This window comes from Gorilla gorilla, chromosome 16 (assembly GCF_029281585.2).
Source record: "Gorilla gorilla gorilla isolate KB3781 chromosome 16, NHGRI_mGorGor1-v2.1_pri, whole genome shotgun sequence".
Lineage (NCBI taxonomy): Eukaryota > Metazoa > Chordata > Mammalia > Primates > Hominidae > Gorilla > Gorilla gorilla.
This window is the reverse complement of record NC_073240.2, coordinates 90,307,219-90,325,380: the sequence shown is the minus strand read 5'-3', so window position 1 is coordinate 90,325,380 and position 18,162 is coordinate 90,307,219. Positions and strand designations below refer to the sequence as shown.

The 18,162-nt window shown below is 43.3% G+C and overlaps 1 protein-coding gene across 2 annotated transcripts in view; it reads right to left on the bottom strand.

Moving 5' to 3' along the window:
• ABHD2 (abhydrolase domain containing 2, acylglycerol lipase) overlaps positions 1 to 18,162 on the bottom strand; it is a 113,880-nt gene that overhangs the window by 89,369 nt on the left and 6,349 nt on the right. The window contains exon 2 of one of the 2 annotated variants that reach the window (XM_019010970.4): positions 8,787 to 8,928. The exons of the other annotated variant lie outside the window; for it this stretch is intronic. The gene's annotated coding sequence lies outside the window, so the exon portion shown is untranslated. The remainder of the gene's footprint in view (positions 1 to 8,786; positions 8,929 to 18,162) is intronic. 2 annotated transcript variants of the gene reach the window in all.

Genomic DNA, 18,162 nt, shown 5'->3' with positions numbered 1-18,162 from the left:
CCTCTTAATCACCATGCTGTGCTACTTGAAGGCAAGTAGAGAAAGAAAGAGAGGCAAGCAAGAAAATGGATGGTGCAGGAGACACACACGAGACACCAGAGGCTTGCCCAAAGTCAGACAGCTGTAAACAGCAGAGCTAGGACTCAAGCCCAATTTTTTTTTCTGATTCTACCACACCAAAATGACCTCAGAAGAAAAACAAAGCCCGCTGAAGGAAAGAATCAATTAACCTTCAGAACAGTCTTGCCCAGCTTCCAATTATTATCTGTCCCTATTCTGAGACAAATTAGTCATAGAGGACCAGGCTGTGGTGAGGTGGGGCCGGAAGAGCAAAGTCTTCAGCCACATCACAGGCCACCTGACCCCACAGGCTTGGCTGCCAAATGAAAAACAGGGCATGGACCAGATCAAAGATCCTAAACTGGCAGCCCATGGGGCAGGCAGTGTTGCATTCAGCTGGCATTTAAAAAAAATTAATTTATTCATTGCCATACTATTAACACCAGGAGATTTCAGATAAAAATCTAGATTTCTGGTTTCTCTTGGAAATAAAATCAGAAGATATGGCAACACAGGGCCAGCATTCTCACACGGCAACAATGGACAGAGCTGAGCAGGGCTGCTCCCTTCAGACCCAGCAAGCTCTCTCCAGGTGGCCACAGTCCCCACCACTCTCTATTAGTGGGGACCTCAACACTGATCCCTGGCCCGCTTTAATAATTTATGGTACCTGAATGGTCCCCGTAAGCATCTGAATATGCAACCTTTGGAGAAAAGCATCTAAGGTCCCTTCTAGCCCTGAAAAGGTCTGTGTTGACTGAATATTTGAAAGATATACAATCTATATCTATATACATATAAATAAAAAATCCCTAGAAAAAATGATGGAAAGGCAGAGTGGCAACGCTGATAGGATAACAAGATGTAGTGCCTTTTATTTATTGATATTTTCATTGAGGTTTATTTATACCTTAACTCTTTCCACAAACTATTTGAGACAGCTTCAAGAAAACACCCTTACTGAATCTATATGCATAGGGAAAGATATGGAAATGTGTAAGACTGGTGACTGCTTTCTGATAGTAAGTGTCCCCTTCATCCTTAGTAGCAGAAACCTGGGAAATGTGCCCAGCCGAAAAAAAACTACATACCCGGCTTCCCTTAGCTAGGTGAGTCCATGTAACTAAATTCTGGTCAGCTCTGGAGGGGTAGATCTAATTTTTGGGAAAGCTCCTTAGAGGGCAGGGAGTTCACCCTTTGTCTGCCCTTTTCCCTTCTTGCGTCCCTGGAATGCAGAAAACATGGCTGCAACTCTAACAGCCCTCTTGGGCCATGAAGTGACCTTGAAGTCTCTCTAGGAGCCCCATTAAGATGACAGCAGGGCAGAGAGACAGAAATCTGAATTCCTGACAACTTAATGGAGCCACCATATCAGATCTAGACTGCCTATCTCAGGACTTCTTTTACATGAGAGAATGAGCAGTTGAAGCCACTATGACTTCTAGACTGTTTTACTTGGCAATTTCTAAAGATATAGAAGGAAAATTATATATTCAAATCTTTATGAATGCTAAAATCACTGGGTTATAAGAGTATTGGTGACTTCTTTTTTTCTATTTCCCAAAATTCATAATGACTACAAACATTTTTATTATTAGAACAAAGCTTTAAAATAGCAACTAAGAAAATCTAAGGAGAAATTTTAAAACACTGGAAAGGAAAATATGTATGTCAACATACACAACAATTATGTATGTGATAAAGCTTTAATGCATGTGATTATGCTTTAATTAATTTATCTGAGCTTTCTGACTGTCAGGGGGAAAAGGGAAACCCAGTCAGACCTATGGTTTCCAAAATGGAAAGAGAGCTAACATATATTGTGCTCTTACGCCCAGTGGCATAAGAGATACTCAGTGGAAACAGGGCTTATCTGGCACAGAATTATTTTAAAAACATGTGGGACTTTATGTAAGGGGACCTTGAGTGATGTGACAGACAATGTCCTCCCACAACTTTTTTTAAATAGCAAATGCAGTAGAGAATTAATTTCCTCAACCCTCAAAAAATGCCAAGGTTTTAAAATTCAATTCAATTCAGGGAAGGCAATTCTATGAGAGATTTATAATTATTGTGGTCCAACTACACAGCCTCGATCCAAGGTTTCAACCTGAAGTCCTGAGGTACAGGTCAGTTCTGCATGTCCCTGGGGATACTCCCTGGAGTTTCAGCAGGCTTAATTAAGTACCTGACTACCTCCTGTGCACCTAGCACTGTGAAGGTTGGCAGTTAAGTAAATTCTCATTTTAACCAGGGAGAAAAGAAATTTATGTTAAGGCTATCTGTACTTTAGAAGCTTAGATAAAAATCAGTCCAGAAAAAAAAAATTAAGCAAGGAAGTCCTCATGGAGCAGCTAGATCTAGAACCCAGCCTTAGCGAATGAAGTACAGTTGTTCCTCCTTAACTGCAGGTTCAACCAACCACAGATGAAAATTTTTGAAAAAAAAGACAATAAGGCCGGGTGCAGGGGCTCACGCCTGTAATCCTAGCACTTTGCAGGCCGAGGCGGGCGGATCACTTGAGACCAGGAGTTCAAGATGAGCCTGGCCAATATGGGGAGACGCCATCTCTACCAAAAATACAAAAAAATTAGCCGGGTATGGTGGCACGTGCCTGTAATCCCAGGCTGAGGCAGGAGAATCGCTTGAACCTGAGAGGCGGAGGTTGCCACACTACCACACTCCAGCCTGGGCAACAGAGAGTCCGTCTTAAAAAATAAAAAAAAAAAGAAAATAAGAGAAAAGATAATATAAAAAGAAAAATTTAAATAAAAGCAATACAGTATTTAAATTATTTACATCATTTACTTTGTAATAGGTATTATAAGTAATCTAGAGATGATTTAATGTATATAGGAGGATATGCATAGGTTATATGCAAATACTATGCCATTTTATATCAGACTTGATCATCTGTGGGTTTGGTATCTGCAGGGGAACTGGAACTATTTCCCCAAGGATATACAGGAACAACTGTATAAAATGTAGAAGCATGTGTAAGTATGAGTGTGTGCATGTACGTGCATATACATAGGTATTAAATGAGGAGATAAGTAATTTTAGAAGAAAAATTTTCACATTCACTTTATCTTGCTGCATTTTGTTTTATGGTATTCTTTTTCCCCAAGTCTGACTTGTCATTATAAATTAATATTCTGAACTTGTTCTAGATACAGCAAACTCTGATTCCATTGTATTATTTTGTGTGGCCCTCCCCACTTTCCAGGCAGGTGAAATCCAGTTAAAATGAACATCAGGCAGCCTAGATAGGGAAAAGAAGTCACAGAGAACAGCTGGAGGGCTGGGTATGTTGCAGATGAAAAGGAAGCGTCTCCCTACCCCCACCCCAAACCCAGCTCCACCTTCATGATGGGCTGGGCTTCCTGTGTCCCTGCGGCAATCCCTTCTCTGTCGGCTAGCCCACACCTTCCCTGCCATTTTATGAATGGGATTTAGGTGCTGTAAATGGTAGTCAGAATTCCATTTATAGTCTGCATTAACAAAGGAAACCAAGGTGCTGCCAAATGCCCAACATCTAGTCACCAAAGGAACTCCCAGTGTTGCCCCTGGTCTCTAAGACAAGCTTGACTGGTATTTCCACCAGAGGTGAAGGCCTGAGCTGTGTCTCCCACGCCTCTTTCTGCTCTCCCCTGGCTAAAAGCATTATTTTCAGATGGAGGCACAGATAGAGTGAGAAACCGCCACTGCACTGGGAAAAGCTCCAGTCTGGGGGCTCTGAGACCTGGGTCCTAGTGTCTGCTCTGCCCTTTCCTGGCTGACGACCTTGAATCAAGGCACTTAACCTTTTTGGGCCCTAAAGGCCCCATCTGTAAAATGAGAAGGTTAGATTAGAAGTAGATGATGCCAAAGGTCTCTTTCAGCTAGAAATGTCTGAGATTCTAGGGATAGAATTGCGGTCCTCGGCTAAAGAGCACAGGAAAAAACTATCGCTGTACTTTGTAACAGAAAACGGCCATTTTCCAGCCTACTTCATAGACAATTACACAGTAAAATGCTTAAGAACTAACAACCCTCAGGGCCTTTGTTCTTTCCTCAAATAAATTAAACAGTTATATATTTTCTTTCAGCTGTGCCAATAATTTCATCATATTCATTCCACCTGCATGGGATCGTGATGCTTTCAGCCTTGGAACACCAATATTCACTGACAGGACACAACTTACAGTGCGGAAAGCACGAACAAACAGAGCAGAGAGATCCCAAACAAAGGAAACCCATTATCTGGTGTAGCAAGTTGAATAGGGACCCTCCCCACAAAATTCATGTCCATCTGAAACCAGTGAATGTGACAGTATTTGGAATTGGGTCTTTGCAAATGTAATCAAGTTAAGATGGGGTCGTACTCATTGGAGGGAGTCCTAACCCCATGACTGGTGTCCTTGGAAGAAGTGAAATCTGGATACAAAGACACAGATACAGAGGGGAGGAGGCCACGTGAAGATGGAAGTGGAGACTGGAGCCACGTATCTACAGCAAGCAATGCCAAGGATGGCTGGCAACCATCAGAATAGGAGACAGGCGGGGAATAGTCTTGCCTTCAGAGCCTAAGGAAGGAACCAACCTTGTAAAACCTGTTTTCAAACTTCTAGCTTCTAGAATGGTGAGAGAATATGCCCATATTACCTCTCCTGACTCAGGAGTTCCACGCTCCTGTCCTTAGTGGCTGAAGGGACCGTTTGCCACTTCCTTCTGAAAGGCCCCTTGTTACTCAGACACACTCCAATCAATTCAGATGATAGCTAACTGACATGAACACCCACAGATGACTTGTTAACATAATACAAATTGCATTCTGTGAATAAATACTTATCGGCTTGGCTTCTTTGCCTCTGTGATTCAGCTATCAGAACCATCCTTTCCTTTCCTCTTAGCTATCAGCAAAGTGAGAGAGCTCAGAGGACACAGACAGCTGGGGGAGGGGGAGATCTCTCTTCCTTGCAACCCTCAAGGACCTAACATAACAAGCTTTGATACTTATGGGTCCTAAGGCAAATACCTCTCAAGGAAAACCAAACCAAACCCCTAAAGGATTTCTCTGTTCCAATTCCATCTGGTTGAAGATGTAAATTTCATTTAGGGTCCAGTCCTGCAGTGACACAGCCAGTGCCAAATCCAGCCACAGTGTTTGTCCTGGGGCAAGTTCCTTAATCCCTCTGAACACCATCTGTAAACTGAACATGTTAATACATAAAGAGCATTTTAAAACAATGCCGGCATACAATACTACCGTATTTTTAATATTTTGGGGTACTACCGCAAAATATTCGCTATTACCATCTCCACTATTAAACTTTCCTCCATTTTGCCTCAGTAAACAACCTAAGTTGACAGATAGAAACGACCACAAAACATACTCCTTCCTAACTGACACACAAGTCTCATTAGCAATGAACTCACTAGCTGATTAACTGCTTGGGCCTCCTCCAATGAGTTTAAAATTAATTCCAGGACATACTCTTCTTGATTCTTCTAAAATGGAACCATGTTAGACTTAATAAATCACTGGATACTAAGTGGTGATCATCATGTCCCATAAACAGTTCCAAGATGCATTGTTCTTGTTTTCTGTGCTAAAATGCATCCTTGGCAGTGCACAGCTGGAACCCCTGCTCCTGACACCACCCCTCTCCTGCTGAGGGGCTTCTCCTGCCCATGGAAAGACTACCCATTCTTCCCTGCAGGTAAAAATCCCCTCTTGCCTAGCCTGGCTCTCCCAGCAAACTGTAATGCCCTGAGATAAAACTTTGTCCCCCAAAGTACCCTGTGAGGATGTCAGGAGAAGCATAGCAGAAGGCCACAGCACACCGCCCCAAAAACATGGTCTGTTTCCATCCCATGTCATTCTGATTTTTCAGCCTCTTTGGTGGCAGCTTAGATAAAAGTACAACCCCATCTTAACTTGATTACATCTGCAAAGACCCAATTTCCAAATAAGGTCACATTCACTGGTTTCAGATGGGACATAAATTTTGGAGGGTCACTATTGAACTTGCTACACCAGATAAAAGTGGTCAACCTTAAATGTGGGCAACATGATACCCTTGGAGAGAAAGTAAGGAGGAAATGGGCCACCTTCTCCCCACTTTATCTGCCATTTAACTAAATTAGTCAGAGCCATCATAGGGGGAAAAAAAACATTCTGCAGGGACGAAAACAAGGCCAGATGATTTTGGGGAGAAGGCCTAGCCATCCCCGTCTGAGTTGTGCCTTTGTGTCCTCTGAGTCATTCACTGCCATGGGATGGGAGAGCCTCAGAACACAGCCAGGAGGCTTCGGGAACTGCACAGCCCTGGTGACCCGGCCCTGTTCTCACCCTCGGTAAGGTCTAATGAGGTGAGTGAGCACCTTAGCCAGCAGCTCACAGACCCACCTTTTAGCAAATCGGTGTTGGTCTAGGACCGCGTGTCCTCCCACAGAGGGTTCTGTGGAATGGAGTCTTCACGGTGCTCAAATACTCTGGGTTTGTTTGTTTTTGAGATGGAGTTTCGCTCTTGTTGCCCAAGCTGCAGTGCAATGGCACAATCTCAGGTCACTGCAACCTCTGCCTCCTGGGTTCAAGCCTCCGGAGTAGCTGGGATTACAGGTGGGTGCCACCATGCCCCACTAATTTATTGCATTTTTAGTAAAAACGGGGTTTCACCATGTTAGCCAGGCTGGTCTCGAACTCCTGACCTCAGGTGATCCACCTGCCTCGGCCTCCCAAAGTGCTGGGATTACAGGCGTGAGCCACTGCGCCTGGCCAATACTCTGGGTTTTAAAAGACCACCTCTCGGCTGGGCACAGTGGCTTACATCTATAATCCTGGCCATTTGGGAGGCCAAGGAGGGTGGATTGCTTGAGCCCAGGAGTTCAAGACTAGCCTGGGTGACATGGAGAAACTCCGTCTCTATTGTTTAAAAGAAAAAAAAAAGACCTCCTCTCACCACCACCACCACCTCAAGCCAGAAGGGCTGGGAAAGCCCTGGAAACAATAGGGCCAATCCTGTTTCCCAGAGATGCTGAGAAACACTGATTTTTGAACATTAACTAACTCAAGCCAGGGACTGCCCTGAAAGGGCGGGAGTGGGTTACCATAACAAGGAAGGATAAAGCCCCTGGTTGATCCAGTCCATCTCTTACAAACCAGGTCCTACAAGGTGAAGGGATCATCAAGTCACACACAATTTAGTAGAAGAGAACTGGAGGGATTGACAGATAATTAAATGTATTTACGGCAAGGTTGCCCTTTGTTGTATTCAAGATAAGTCCTTGAAATTGTCTTTCTGTGCAAACCTACTCATGTGATAACAGTTTTATTTAGCCATATTTCTTCCACAAAGTCATAAGGTCACACACTCAATCTGCTGGAATTTCAGAAAATAGTCTACAAGTTCTCAGGGGGAGTCAAGTTACCCAATGCAGGAAAACGTGAACCTCACATTTAAATGTCAGGAATGGCTACTAACCCATGAGCTTCCACAAAGAAAGTTACCAAACTAAAAATGTCTGAAGACTGAGTCACCAGTTAAACAGGAACATTTAATCGGGCACTTTTACGCGCCCTTACTAAAATACTGAACGGAAGCTGGCCTCTTCCACTAGCAAATAACCCTGCTGAAAGAATAGTACTGGCTATGAGAGAACGAATGGGTAAAGCACTTAGTAAAATCACAGGCAAAATTGTTTTCTCTTTCACTGAGAAACCATGAATCCATACCTGAGAACAAACAAAAAAATCTTACACCAGGTGTTTCCTCTAGGGAGGTTCTAGATTTTTCTAAGAGAACAGGCATATGAATTGTGAGATTTATCCTAAACATATTTTTAAAAATCTATACCATAATTAAATTCTTTAATATCAGAACCCAATGAGCTCAAGTGCCTAGTTTACTGGAATTTTTAAGAGAAGGATACAACTGAAGAAGAGGGCATCTCCAGATTGATTGTCCTGGGCACCATAGAGATGCCACCCACTCTTCTATGTCTGGAAATAAGCTTCCAGAAGGAGGAAATGGAGATGGGGGTGGGAGGGCAAGACCCAGTGCCTGGCACAACCGTTGCCTGAAGAACCACTCACCCCATGTAACTCCCTAAGGCAGGCAAAGAAGAAAGTTTCACCCAGACCTGCAACAGAAAAGGACTTACAGCTACTCTCAGTTAATGAGAAAATAAAAATAACTGGGACTCCCCGTTCCTGAGGGTTCTGGTTTCCCAACGCCGACTGGGAGCAGACAAGGCTCCCAGTGCCCCCAGTACTTGGCTAATACACACTGTGGGGCCCGTGATGAGAGCATTAACACGTGCAGCCCATTATCACTCTAACAGTCTTGCATTTCACCATGGCAGGCATCTGTGAGGAAACCCGACCAATGACCAATGGGCCACGCCCCTCTCCTCCCCTGCCAATTCAGCAGGGATGAGAACAAGCCCAGATGATTTTGCCAAAGGAGAGACTTGCTCGGCCCACTCACCCCAGCTGGGCAGAGCTGAGGTCACTCACCCATCCATCTCTTTCAGCTGTGTGGCTCTCTGATGCTGAATTCTGCCACCTGGGAGCAACAGCGCCCCTCAGGGCTCGGCCACCAGACCCTGTTACACAGGGAGAGACAGCAGAAAAAGCTCTGTGCTCCTTGCCCTCCAAGACCAAGAGAAGGTTCTGGGGGCAACAGTACATGGTGTGCACAGCATTTTGAGGCATGCTTTACTTATTTCTGTTTTATAAATACCTCGGACGCTGTGAGTAGAAACAGGATCTCCTGCCAGTTTAGAGCAGAAGGCCTGAAGGTCACATGGATTCCTCTGTGACCAAGTCTTAGGAGACAAATGCTACCAGCTAACTCCAGATAAATATGAAGGATTCATCTGTGCCTGAAATGAAAAAGGGATATTGTGAGATAGGCACCTATCTGGTGCTGAACATGCCAGCCCAACACTGGGCCTCCAGGGAGCCCTGCCCAGCTTCCACCATCAGTCCTGCTGATTATGAGAGCTAAAGAGCTTTGCCCCCAACTTGTAGGTCACAGCCCGAGTGGAAAGACCCAGAGATTCTGGATTCTGGATGTCAGAAGAGGGAGAGGATCCCATTTGTGTCTCTACACTACTTGTCTCCAGTGCCATCTGGAGTTATTCCAACCCTTACCCCCCTGAACATTCTGTGCTGTACAGCTCTGGGCAGGTCACTTGCACTTTTGGAGGATTTTGAGGCCTAACTTAAGAGTCCATGTGATATAACTGAATGACACAGGGGCGAAGGTTTTGGAACTAGGAGACCTGCATTTGATTCCAGATTCTGCCAAGTGACCTTGGGTGAATTATCTAAACATTATGAAGATTTGTTTTTTCTTCTATAAAATGGGGGAAGGGAGGTTACATTACACGTTACTGAAGGAAAGAAGTTGATGAAATTCTGTAGGCTAAAAAAATGACTTAAAATAATAAAATATGCACAGATATCCTCAAGATAAGGTTCGTAAAATGCTTTCAGCTCTTTAGCAGAAATCTGCTTTATTAAATATTTCAAGATTAGAAAAATGTTAGTTTTAAAGCAACTGCTAAGGAATTGTAACACATGAGGAGGATGAGAATTGGTCCCCAAGTAGTCCTGAGCTTGGCTTTATCACATCTTTGCATTGAGGATACCGAATGATCTAAAAACTAAAAACTCGAAAGGAAGCCCTCTGGGTTGATGTATTTTAGGGTCTTAGCTCAGTGGATTGCTTTTTCAAGTAAAGAGACAGAAGTAAGTTCATGCCCTCAGGTGTTCCTCTCTCCCGTCTGTCCACCACAAACACTCCACTATTGTTCCAAGCCTCACTCCTCCTGCCTCCCACTCTGGAAGTAAGTTTTCTCAGCCTTCTTTAAAGCCCAAGGGCAATCCCACCTGCCACCCCTAGCCTACCAGCAGCCTTCTTCCTTTGGTTTTTGTGCAAACGTTACCTGTATCAGGCAGGCATTTGCTCCGAGTCCACCTCTAGTCCACCTAAAAAATACTCTACACTACAGAGCAGGAGTGCCCCACATGAAGCAGATAGCTATGCCACTCACTCCTCAGGAGCTCTTCCTCCGCTGGGCTTTCCCAATACATTCGTCTTGCCTCCTCATCAGTTTCCTGGGAGGCAAGGAACTGGCCATCAAGGAAGATGGTTTCATAAAAAATGGCAGAAATATTACTCTGAGATTAGGAAAGAAAATTACCCCTCTTACCAAAAATTAATTCACTGGCATAAGTAGGGAGCACCCTCATGGATAAAGCAGTGGCTTGCAAATAAAGAGGACAGAATCTGCGAAAAGGCATCAGTACCACTGGGAGGGATGTTTTGCAAACTACGCCCTCCTGACATTCCACCTCGCTCCCCACAGGGACGAAAGACATCACTCTAACCTCTGTGGGGGCTATGAAAGAAGTATGATATACAGCATCCATAAAACAATTGGAAAATAGTACAACAAATCTGTATATAATGAAGTACTAAACTCTGAAGTACCAACTATAAATACTAGAGGAGTTCAAACAAAGGAGGCAGAAAGAAGAAGGAGGTGGACTCAAAGCTGGGAACCACTGGAAGAGATGTAATAGAAGAGAAGGTGAGAAGGAGGGGTGGATGCAGACGTCAGGCTGGGCTCACAGTTGAGCCAAGGCCCAAGAATGCTGGGCGGTCAGGAAATGGGCAGATGGACAAGAGGGATGTGTTTTGGAGCAGTGGCAGTGAGTCATTATGGAATGAAGCTTCAGTGCTTTACTTACAAGGGGAATTCCAGACATCAGCCTGGAAAATGACGCCACACAGGTGCTGCCTTGGCTGTGCGCATAGGGCTGTGCACTGTTGTTCATATGAGGCGCTGAGGTGAGGCCATAGGTGTGAGAAGCATTTACCTGGCTACAAGTAACCTGACCCATGGCGATGTTGGACAAGCACTGACGTTCACCATTTGAGCCCCACTGCAAGCCCTTGATGGCATCTAACTAGTTTTGTACAACCTGCTGAACCATACAAAGATATTCACTGGGGGCCCATCCCCTCCAGCCCTAAAAATCATACTATTTCTCACCTTCACACTATGTAACCACCCTTTATAACTAGGACATTTGCTAGTCTCTTCTCTACATAAAAGTGATGATTCATATCTCTTTCATCTCTGTTGGGGGTTCTGATCTATGTACTTGTAATTCAGTCCTCATGTTTAAATTCTACACAAATTTAAATTTAGGGTGTTGAGTGCATAGTGGACACTGTAAATATTTACTAATTGACTAAGTCTGTGGCATTAACCTAAAGCATTATCATTGTGGTTCTCTGAACAGAAGTTTCTTACCAGATTATTACATTAGGCGGAGAGGTACAGGCCTTTATGAGTAATTGCCACGCCACTGTACATCAGGAGAGAAAGCTCACTGTGGCCTGGGCTGTCAGCAGCTTTTGGATATTTAAAGAACATCTCAAAGTTCAAGCAAATAATTATCCATCCAAAAATGAGAGTTTTCACTTTCCACTGCTCAGAGGAGTTACTGTCCCAAGGCATATTTCTTTCACACTTTCCCCATTTGTCTCAAGAACATCTCACTGGGCTCAAAGATCTACTCCAGAAACTGCTGTCTCACAAATAAAGAAATATATTCAAAGCTAAAACAGGATGTTGGAGGTAGCAGAAGAAAGGAAAGGCCCGCAAATAGAAAGTAGATGGAAATCTACCCATTGATTGTTGACATTCAGTTAAATACTGAAATACCATTAGAAGACTCATGATTTCTGCTATTCTCTCCAAAATATACAATGGAACAAAATTGTCTATGGTATTCTCCAACTGACATGAGCTTATTTGGTCCAGAAAATATAAAACTCAATACAATTAACTGTAGTTTAACCTAGATTAAGAGGCTGGTGAAATTATAAAATAAGGTTCCTCTTTTTTTGAGATGGAGTCTCTCACTGTGGCCCAGGGTGGAGTGCAATGGCACATCTCGGCTCACTGCAACCTCCGCCTCCTGGGTTCCAGCAATTCTCCTGCCTCAGCCTCCCGAGTAGCTGGTATTACAGGTGCCCGCCACCACACGTGGCTAATTTTTTGTATTTTTAGTAGAGACGGGGTTTCCCTATGTTGGCCAGGCTGGTCTCGAACTCCTGACCTCGTGATCCACCCACCTCAGCCTCCGAAAGTGCTGGGATTACAGGCGTGAGCCACTTTGCCTGGCCAATAAGGTTCCTTTTTAACATCTAAGGAAAACGGAAAAATATTTCTACAAAGATTTCTGCTTCATTGAGATGCTTTCTGTAGATGTACATTGGTGGTGGGGTAGAGAGGCTACTTGCAGGATCTGGACACAGACAGATTTGACCTGAACTGCAGCTACACTACTTACTAGTTGTGTGACTTCGGGCAAGTGGGAGGATCACTTGAGCACAGAAGATTGAGGCTACAGTGAGCTATGATCGCACTATTGCACTCCAGCCTGGATGACAGAGTAAGACCCTGTCTCTTTAAAAAAAAAAAAAAAAAAAATTAACAACACAATGTGAACTTGGGAGTGGTGTGCTCACCAGAGAAGACAAAGGAGAGACTTCATTCACCAAGGCTGGAAGATCCCAGTCCAGAGCCAAATGTCTGGGTCCTCAAGCCTGGTTAGTCTGGTCTTGACTTGCCTGTGAGCAATCATGACCGATGCTAATTTAAATGTCTTCTACAGGTAACATGGATCACACACACGTTCCTTCTCCCATTCCAGACCATAAGCTCCTCTACCGGCTGCCCAGACAAAATATTAAATCTGTGAACCATAAGTTAGGGTAAAGACTCTCATCCTAGAATCTAGTATTGTTCTTTGGCTCTGATACTGTTATCTTTAAATCACTGTATCTTTATTATTTACTTATTTTTTGAGACAGGGTCTTGCTCTGCTGCCCAGGCTGGAGTGCAGCGGCATGATCTTGGCTCACTGCAACCTCCACCTCGTGGGTTCAAGCAATTCTATTCTCATGCCTCAGCCTCCCGAGTAGCTGGGACCACAGGTGTGCACGACCATGCCCAGCTTAGTTTTATATTTTTCACCATGTTGGCCAGGATGGTCTTGAACTCCTGGCCTCAAGTGATCCACTTGCCTCGGCCTCCCGAAGTGCTGGGATTACAGGTATGAGCTACTGCACCCCGCCTTTTATTTATTTATTTTAATTTATAGAGACAAGGTCTTGCTCTGTTACCCAGGCTGGAGTGCAGTGGTGCAATCATAGCTCACTGCAACTCTGAACTCCTGGGCTCAAGTGATCTTCCTGCCTCAGCTTCCCAAGTAGCTGGGACTGCAGGTATGTGCCACCACACTTGGCTAATTAAAATTTCTTGTTGTTGTTGTTGTTGCAGAGGTGGAGTCTCACTATGTTTTCCAGGCTGGTCTCCAACTACTGGCCTCAAGTGATGCTCCCACCTTAGCCTCCCACTGTGCTGGAATTATACAGGTATGAGCCACTGAGCCTGGCCAAATCATGATAACTTTAAATGAAGGAACAAAGCTAGATGATAGGAAAATATCCTATTTGTGTAGCTCTATCGTTTATAAAGTGTTTGTGATTTTAATACATTACCTCATTTACTCCTCAAACATGTCACAGAATGCATTTGTGTTGACAGTGAAGACTGAATGCCTAACTTACTGACAAAGTGCATCCTCAGACATTACCTCATTTGGTGCTCACAACCGCTGTGAGTTACTATTAATGCAAGCAAGGAAACTGAGGCCCAGGGGACCTCCCTGTGCCAGGCCCTGGTGAGGCTCTAGGAATACAGAGAAGCAAGGCACCCATCCATCTTATAAGCTGTTTGCAGAGCTGGATGGATTCTGATCACTTCAGCCTTGATAATTCAGCCTTACAGAAGCTCCATGAGGCCTCTCTGCTCATCCATAAGAGACTTAAAGAAATCTGCATTCCTCTTATAAGCTCTTTTGTGGCAAAGTGCTGATTTCTCTTGCGATGTCAGTGCAACATCCAGAATTTCTATGTAGAGTCAATAAATAGACTGATGGGTGATATTAATGATAGATGGAGGGAAAGGAACTATGTTTTCTAAATTGGGAAAAATATCCTTGGCTATAATCTACTTGGCATTTTCCATCATCCCACTATTTAGAAGGGTACATTTGTCAACATCATTGACAAGAATGAGCAAGCACTTTATTTACATGATCAGAATAGAGGAGGGAACTGCAGCCAGGATATTTGGAACCTGAGAAGCTAATGTCTACAGTGTGAATACAGTTCAGGCCACACAAGGAGCTGGAAGGGGCTGGAAGCTCAGTTAGCACTGTGGAAAGCCTCCTCTATGGCCCATAGTGGGGCACAGGGTGTTCAGGCCCCAGGGAAACTCCTCAGGACAGAGTGTCTGGCACAGCGTCCAGCAGGGAAAGAGCTCAATAAATGCCTGCTGAACTCTGAATTTTTCTCATTCTCTGAATGAGAAAAAAGAACATTTCCCAGCTGTGAGGACTCTAGCACAATCACATAATCCTAGGAATATTGTATGTCCCTCAATTTTTAGGAAATAGTAATGACATAATTGAATACATGAGAAAAAGTAATAGGATGCCAAACAATATACGTAGAAATTTGCTAAAATTTGCCTGGGTGCCGCGGCGCACATCTGTAATCCCAGCACTTTGGGAGGCCGAGGTGGGTGGATCACTTGAGCTCAGGAATTTGAGACCAGCCTGGGCAACATGGTGAAACCCCATCTCTACAACAAACACAAAAATTAGCTGGGTGTGATGTAGTCCTAACTACTGGGAAGGCTGAGGTGGAAGGATCACTTGAGTCTAGGAGGTGGAGGCTGCAGTGAGCCCAGATCCTGCCACTGCAATCCAGCCTGCGTGACAGAGTGAGACTGTCTCAAAAAAGAAAAAACAAGAAATTTGCTAACATGTATAATTCCATGTTAAGTGACTAAAACAAGGAGCAGAACAACATGTACAATATGCTACCAGTTATATAAAAAAGAAAGAAAAAGAATATAGATGCATACACATTTGCTGGGACACATATAAAAGATCTCTGAAAAAATATACAAGATACTAGTAACATTGAGTGCTTCTTGGGAGGAAGTTTTCCACTCTTTACTATGTTGTACCTTTTGAATGTTATAACACATGAATGCATTATCTGTCAAAAGTAAACAAATACCTCTACTGGACAGACTACCCAGTTTCTCCAACAAATTACAGGGAAAAGAAGAAAAAAGAAAAGAAAAGGGGATCTATAGCTTAAAAGAGACATAAATGGTAGAGCAATCAATCATAATGTCTAATCCTTACTTGAATCCTAACTCACAAAAATTAAGCTTAAGGAGAAAAACACTTATGCCATTTTTAAACAATTGGAAATTTGAACAATGATGATATTTGATGATATTAAAGGATTAGCGTTAATTTTTCAAAGAGTAATAATGGGTGTTTAACAAAGGAGTCTTTATATTTAAGAATTATCATGGAAATATTTACAGATGCAACTATATGATGTTTGGGATCTATTTCAAAATTAATGTGAGCTGGGAGAAGTAGCTAGGAAGACAGAGTAAATGTGAGTGGTTATGAGTTGATTATTGTTAAAGCTGGGATGGGTTTTGTGGGGCATGGAGGTTCATTATATGATTCTCTCTACTTCTGTATATCTTTAAAATTCCCAGAATAAAAAGCTAATAAATGAATGAGTGATTATTTAGCAATATGACAAACAGTCCTGCTAGTCACAAAGGCCCAAGCTCACCCCAACTTTCAGCTGCGATCAAGCCTCTACTGTCCCTGGGCTGATGAGTTGCCTGTGGAAAATAAACTTGAGGCTGCTGCCAGCAACTGCAATTCTGGCAAGAGTTTAGGTCACGCAAATATCAACAAGAAAACTTTATCACTCACTCCAAAAATAAACAAACAAAAAGAAACAGAGAAATTAGTTTTGGAAGTCTTCCTTTCATTAATGTAGAAGGTAAGTGTTGGCTGCACGTACAAACGGGTGTGATGACTTGTACCTGCTCCCCTGTAAAGTGTCTTTCCCAAACCCATAAGTAATTTTTGTCACTCTCTTTGGGAGTGTTTCTCAAGCTCTCCAAATAACTTTATCACTTTCAGGGTCTGAACAGACAGGACCTCAAGGCAGAAAACCAATTATGTCAATTAACTCTTCAACTCAGCTAATATTTCTAAAATGGTCAGCACATGGAAACGAGCCATATGAATGACACAAACATGACTGGAAACCTCTGTCTGCCTCCCAGAGCTTCGATTCCTGCACTGGGGTCTTTCAAACTCAGGTACCAAATGGCTTCCTCCGAGGGGAAAAACTAGTCCTGCCAGATGCCCCTGGTTACATTACTTTGTGTTCGATTCTTAAATTTAAATTAAACTACTTTTATCCAACTGTTATTTATTATATTATTTCTTAAAATGCACAAACAGTACAAATAGTACTCAGTATGGAGCATAAACTTCCTTTGGTACTTTTATGATTACAGAGATCCAGGCACATTTATAAAAACATAAAATTACTCAAACAGTAAATTCAGATGAGCTACATTAATGTAATGAGACTAATGCCATTTTTCAGACCTGAAATACCTGCAGACAATGTCAGTGTGGTCCTGCCTGTGCCTGGGCAGGTTCTATGGATCCCGAGAGCCTACACTGACAGGTACAGTATGACAAGTCCATTCTCACACTCCTTTTCTCGCTGGGACCACTGCTACAGCCTTCATTTACACAGTGCTGTGTGGTATCATTTGAGTTCACTTGATGTTCTCATATCTTTTCTGTGCGAAGTTCATCTCTGTATTTTTCTCTATAGTGGGGTTTACCTGGCTTCGATTAATCAGAAATTCACATACAAACGGGGGAGGCACTGAGACGGCGTGGGTGCACCTTGATATTATAATTAGGTATCCCAACATTCCAGGACAGGCTTGTAAAACATTTTCAATTATCATTAACACGAAACCAAAACGTCTGAGTTTGTAATCTAATGAGAACCCAAGGAACCTCAAGGACATATCCTCAGCCCTGGATTGGGAAATCCATAGCACAAAATGAACGTGATGGTGCTACAGGAGGAAAGCAAAAAGTGTGGTGGGGACACGGAAGAGAGGTCATGCTGTATCTCAGAAGCCATCTGGGCCATTACCGGGCATACCAAATCTTGGATTTAGTAAGTTTAAGTACATGCTTCCAAAGAACTTATGTGTAAATACCACTGAAGAGCCTTACTTAATTCCAGCGGGTTGCTGGGGTCTCACCTCAGCCCCCTCCCACTCCTCAGTCCTTAAGAACTAAAACGTGGCACTTCAAACACGACAAATCCAGGCTTCAGGAGTCAAAGAACGATTTCCAGTATCAGTTCACCTCACTATAAGGTGCTACAATTGCATATTAACATTGTGTAGTCTGTACCACCTGAAAAACTGGGCGCAAAGCCCCGTCAAATGCTGCTGTGGTTAGGTTAACTAAACTAAATCAATGGCCTGATTTCCCAGAAAAAGAGTAACGAGCATTGTTTAAGGAAACTGCAAAAGAGGAACCTCTCCTTGAGTAGAATCCTCGACTTTAGGCCCTCCCAAACAGCATAAATCAATGGCCATTAACTCAACCTTTTTAGTAAGCTAAATATGTCCTGCTTAGAAGGTGCTCTTTAATCTGAGATATTGATCTTCCAACATTTTTGGTGCTAAAATATCTCCTTTTTTTTTTTTTTTTTTTGAGACAGAGTCTTGCTCTGTCACCCAGGCTGGAGTACAGTAGCTCAATCTTGGCTCACTGGAACCTCTGCCTCCCGGGTTCAAGTGATTCTCCTGCTTCAGCTTCCCGAGTAGCTGGGATTGTGAGTGTGCACCACCATGCCCGGCTAATACTTTGTATTTTTAGTGGATATGGGGTTTCATCATGTTGGCCAGGCTGGTCTCGAACTCCTGGTCTCAAGTGATCCGCCTGCCTCGGCCTCTCAAAGTACTGGGATTACAGGTATGAGCCACCGCACCCAGGCTAAAATATCTTTTTAGATGACAGGGCTTTTGTATTTCCTTATTTGTTTTTGTTGTTGTTGTTGTTGTTGCTGTTTTGAGACGGAGTCTTGCTCTGCCGCC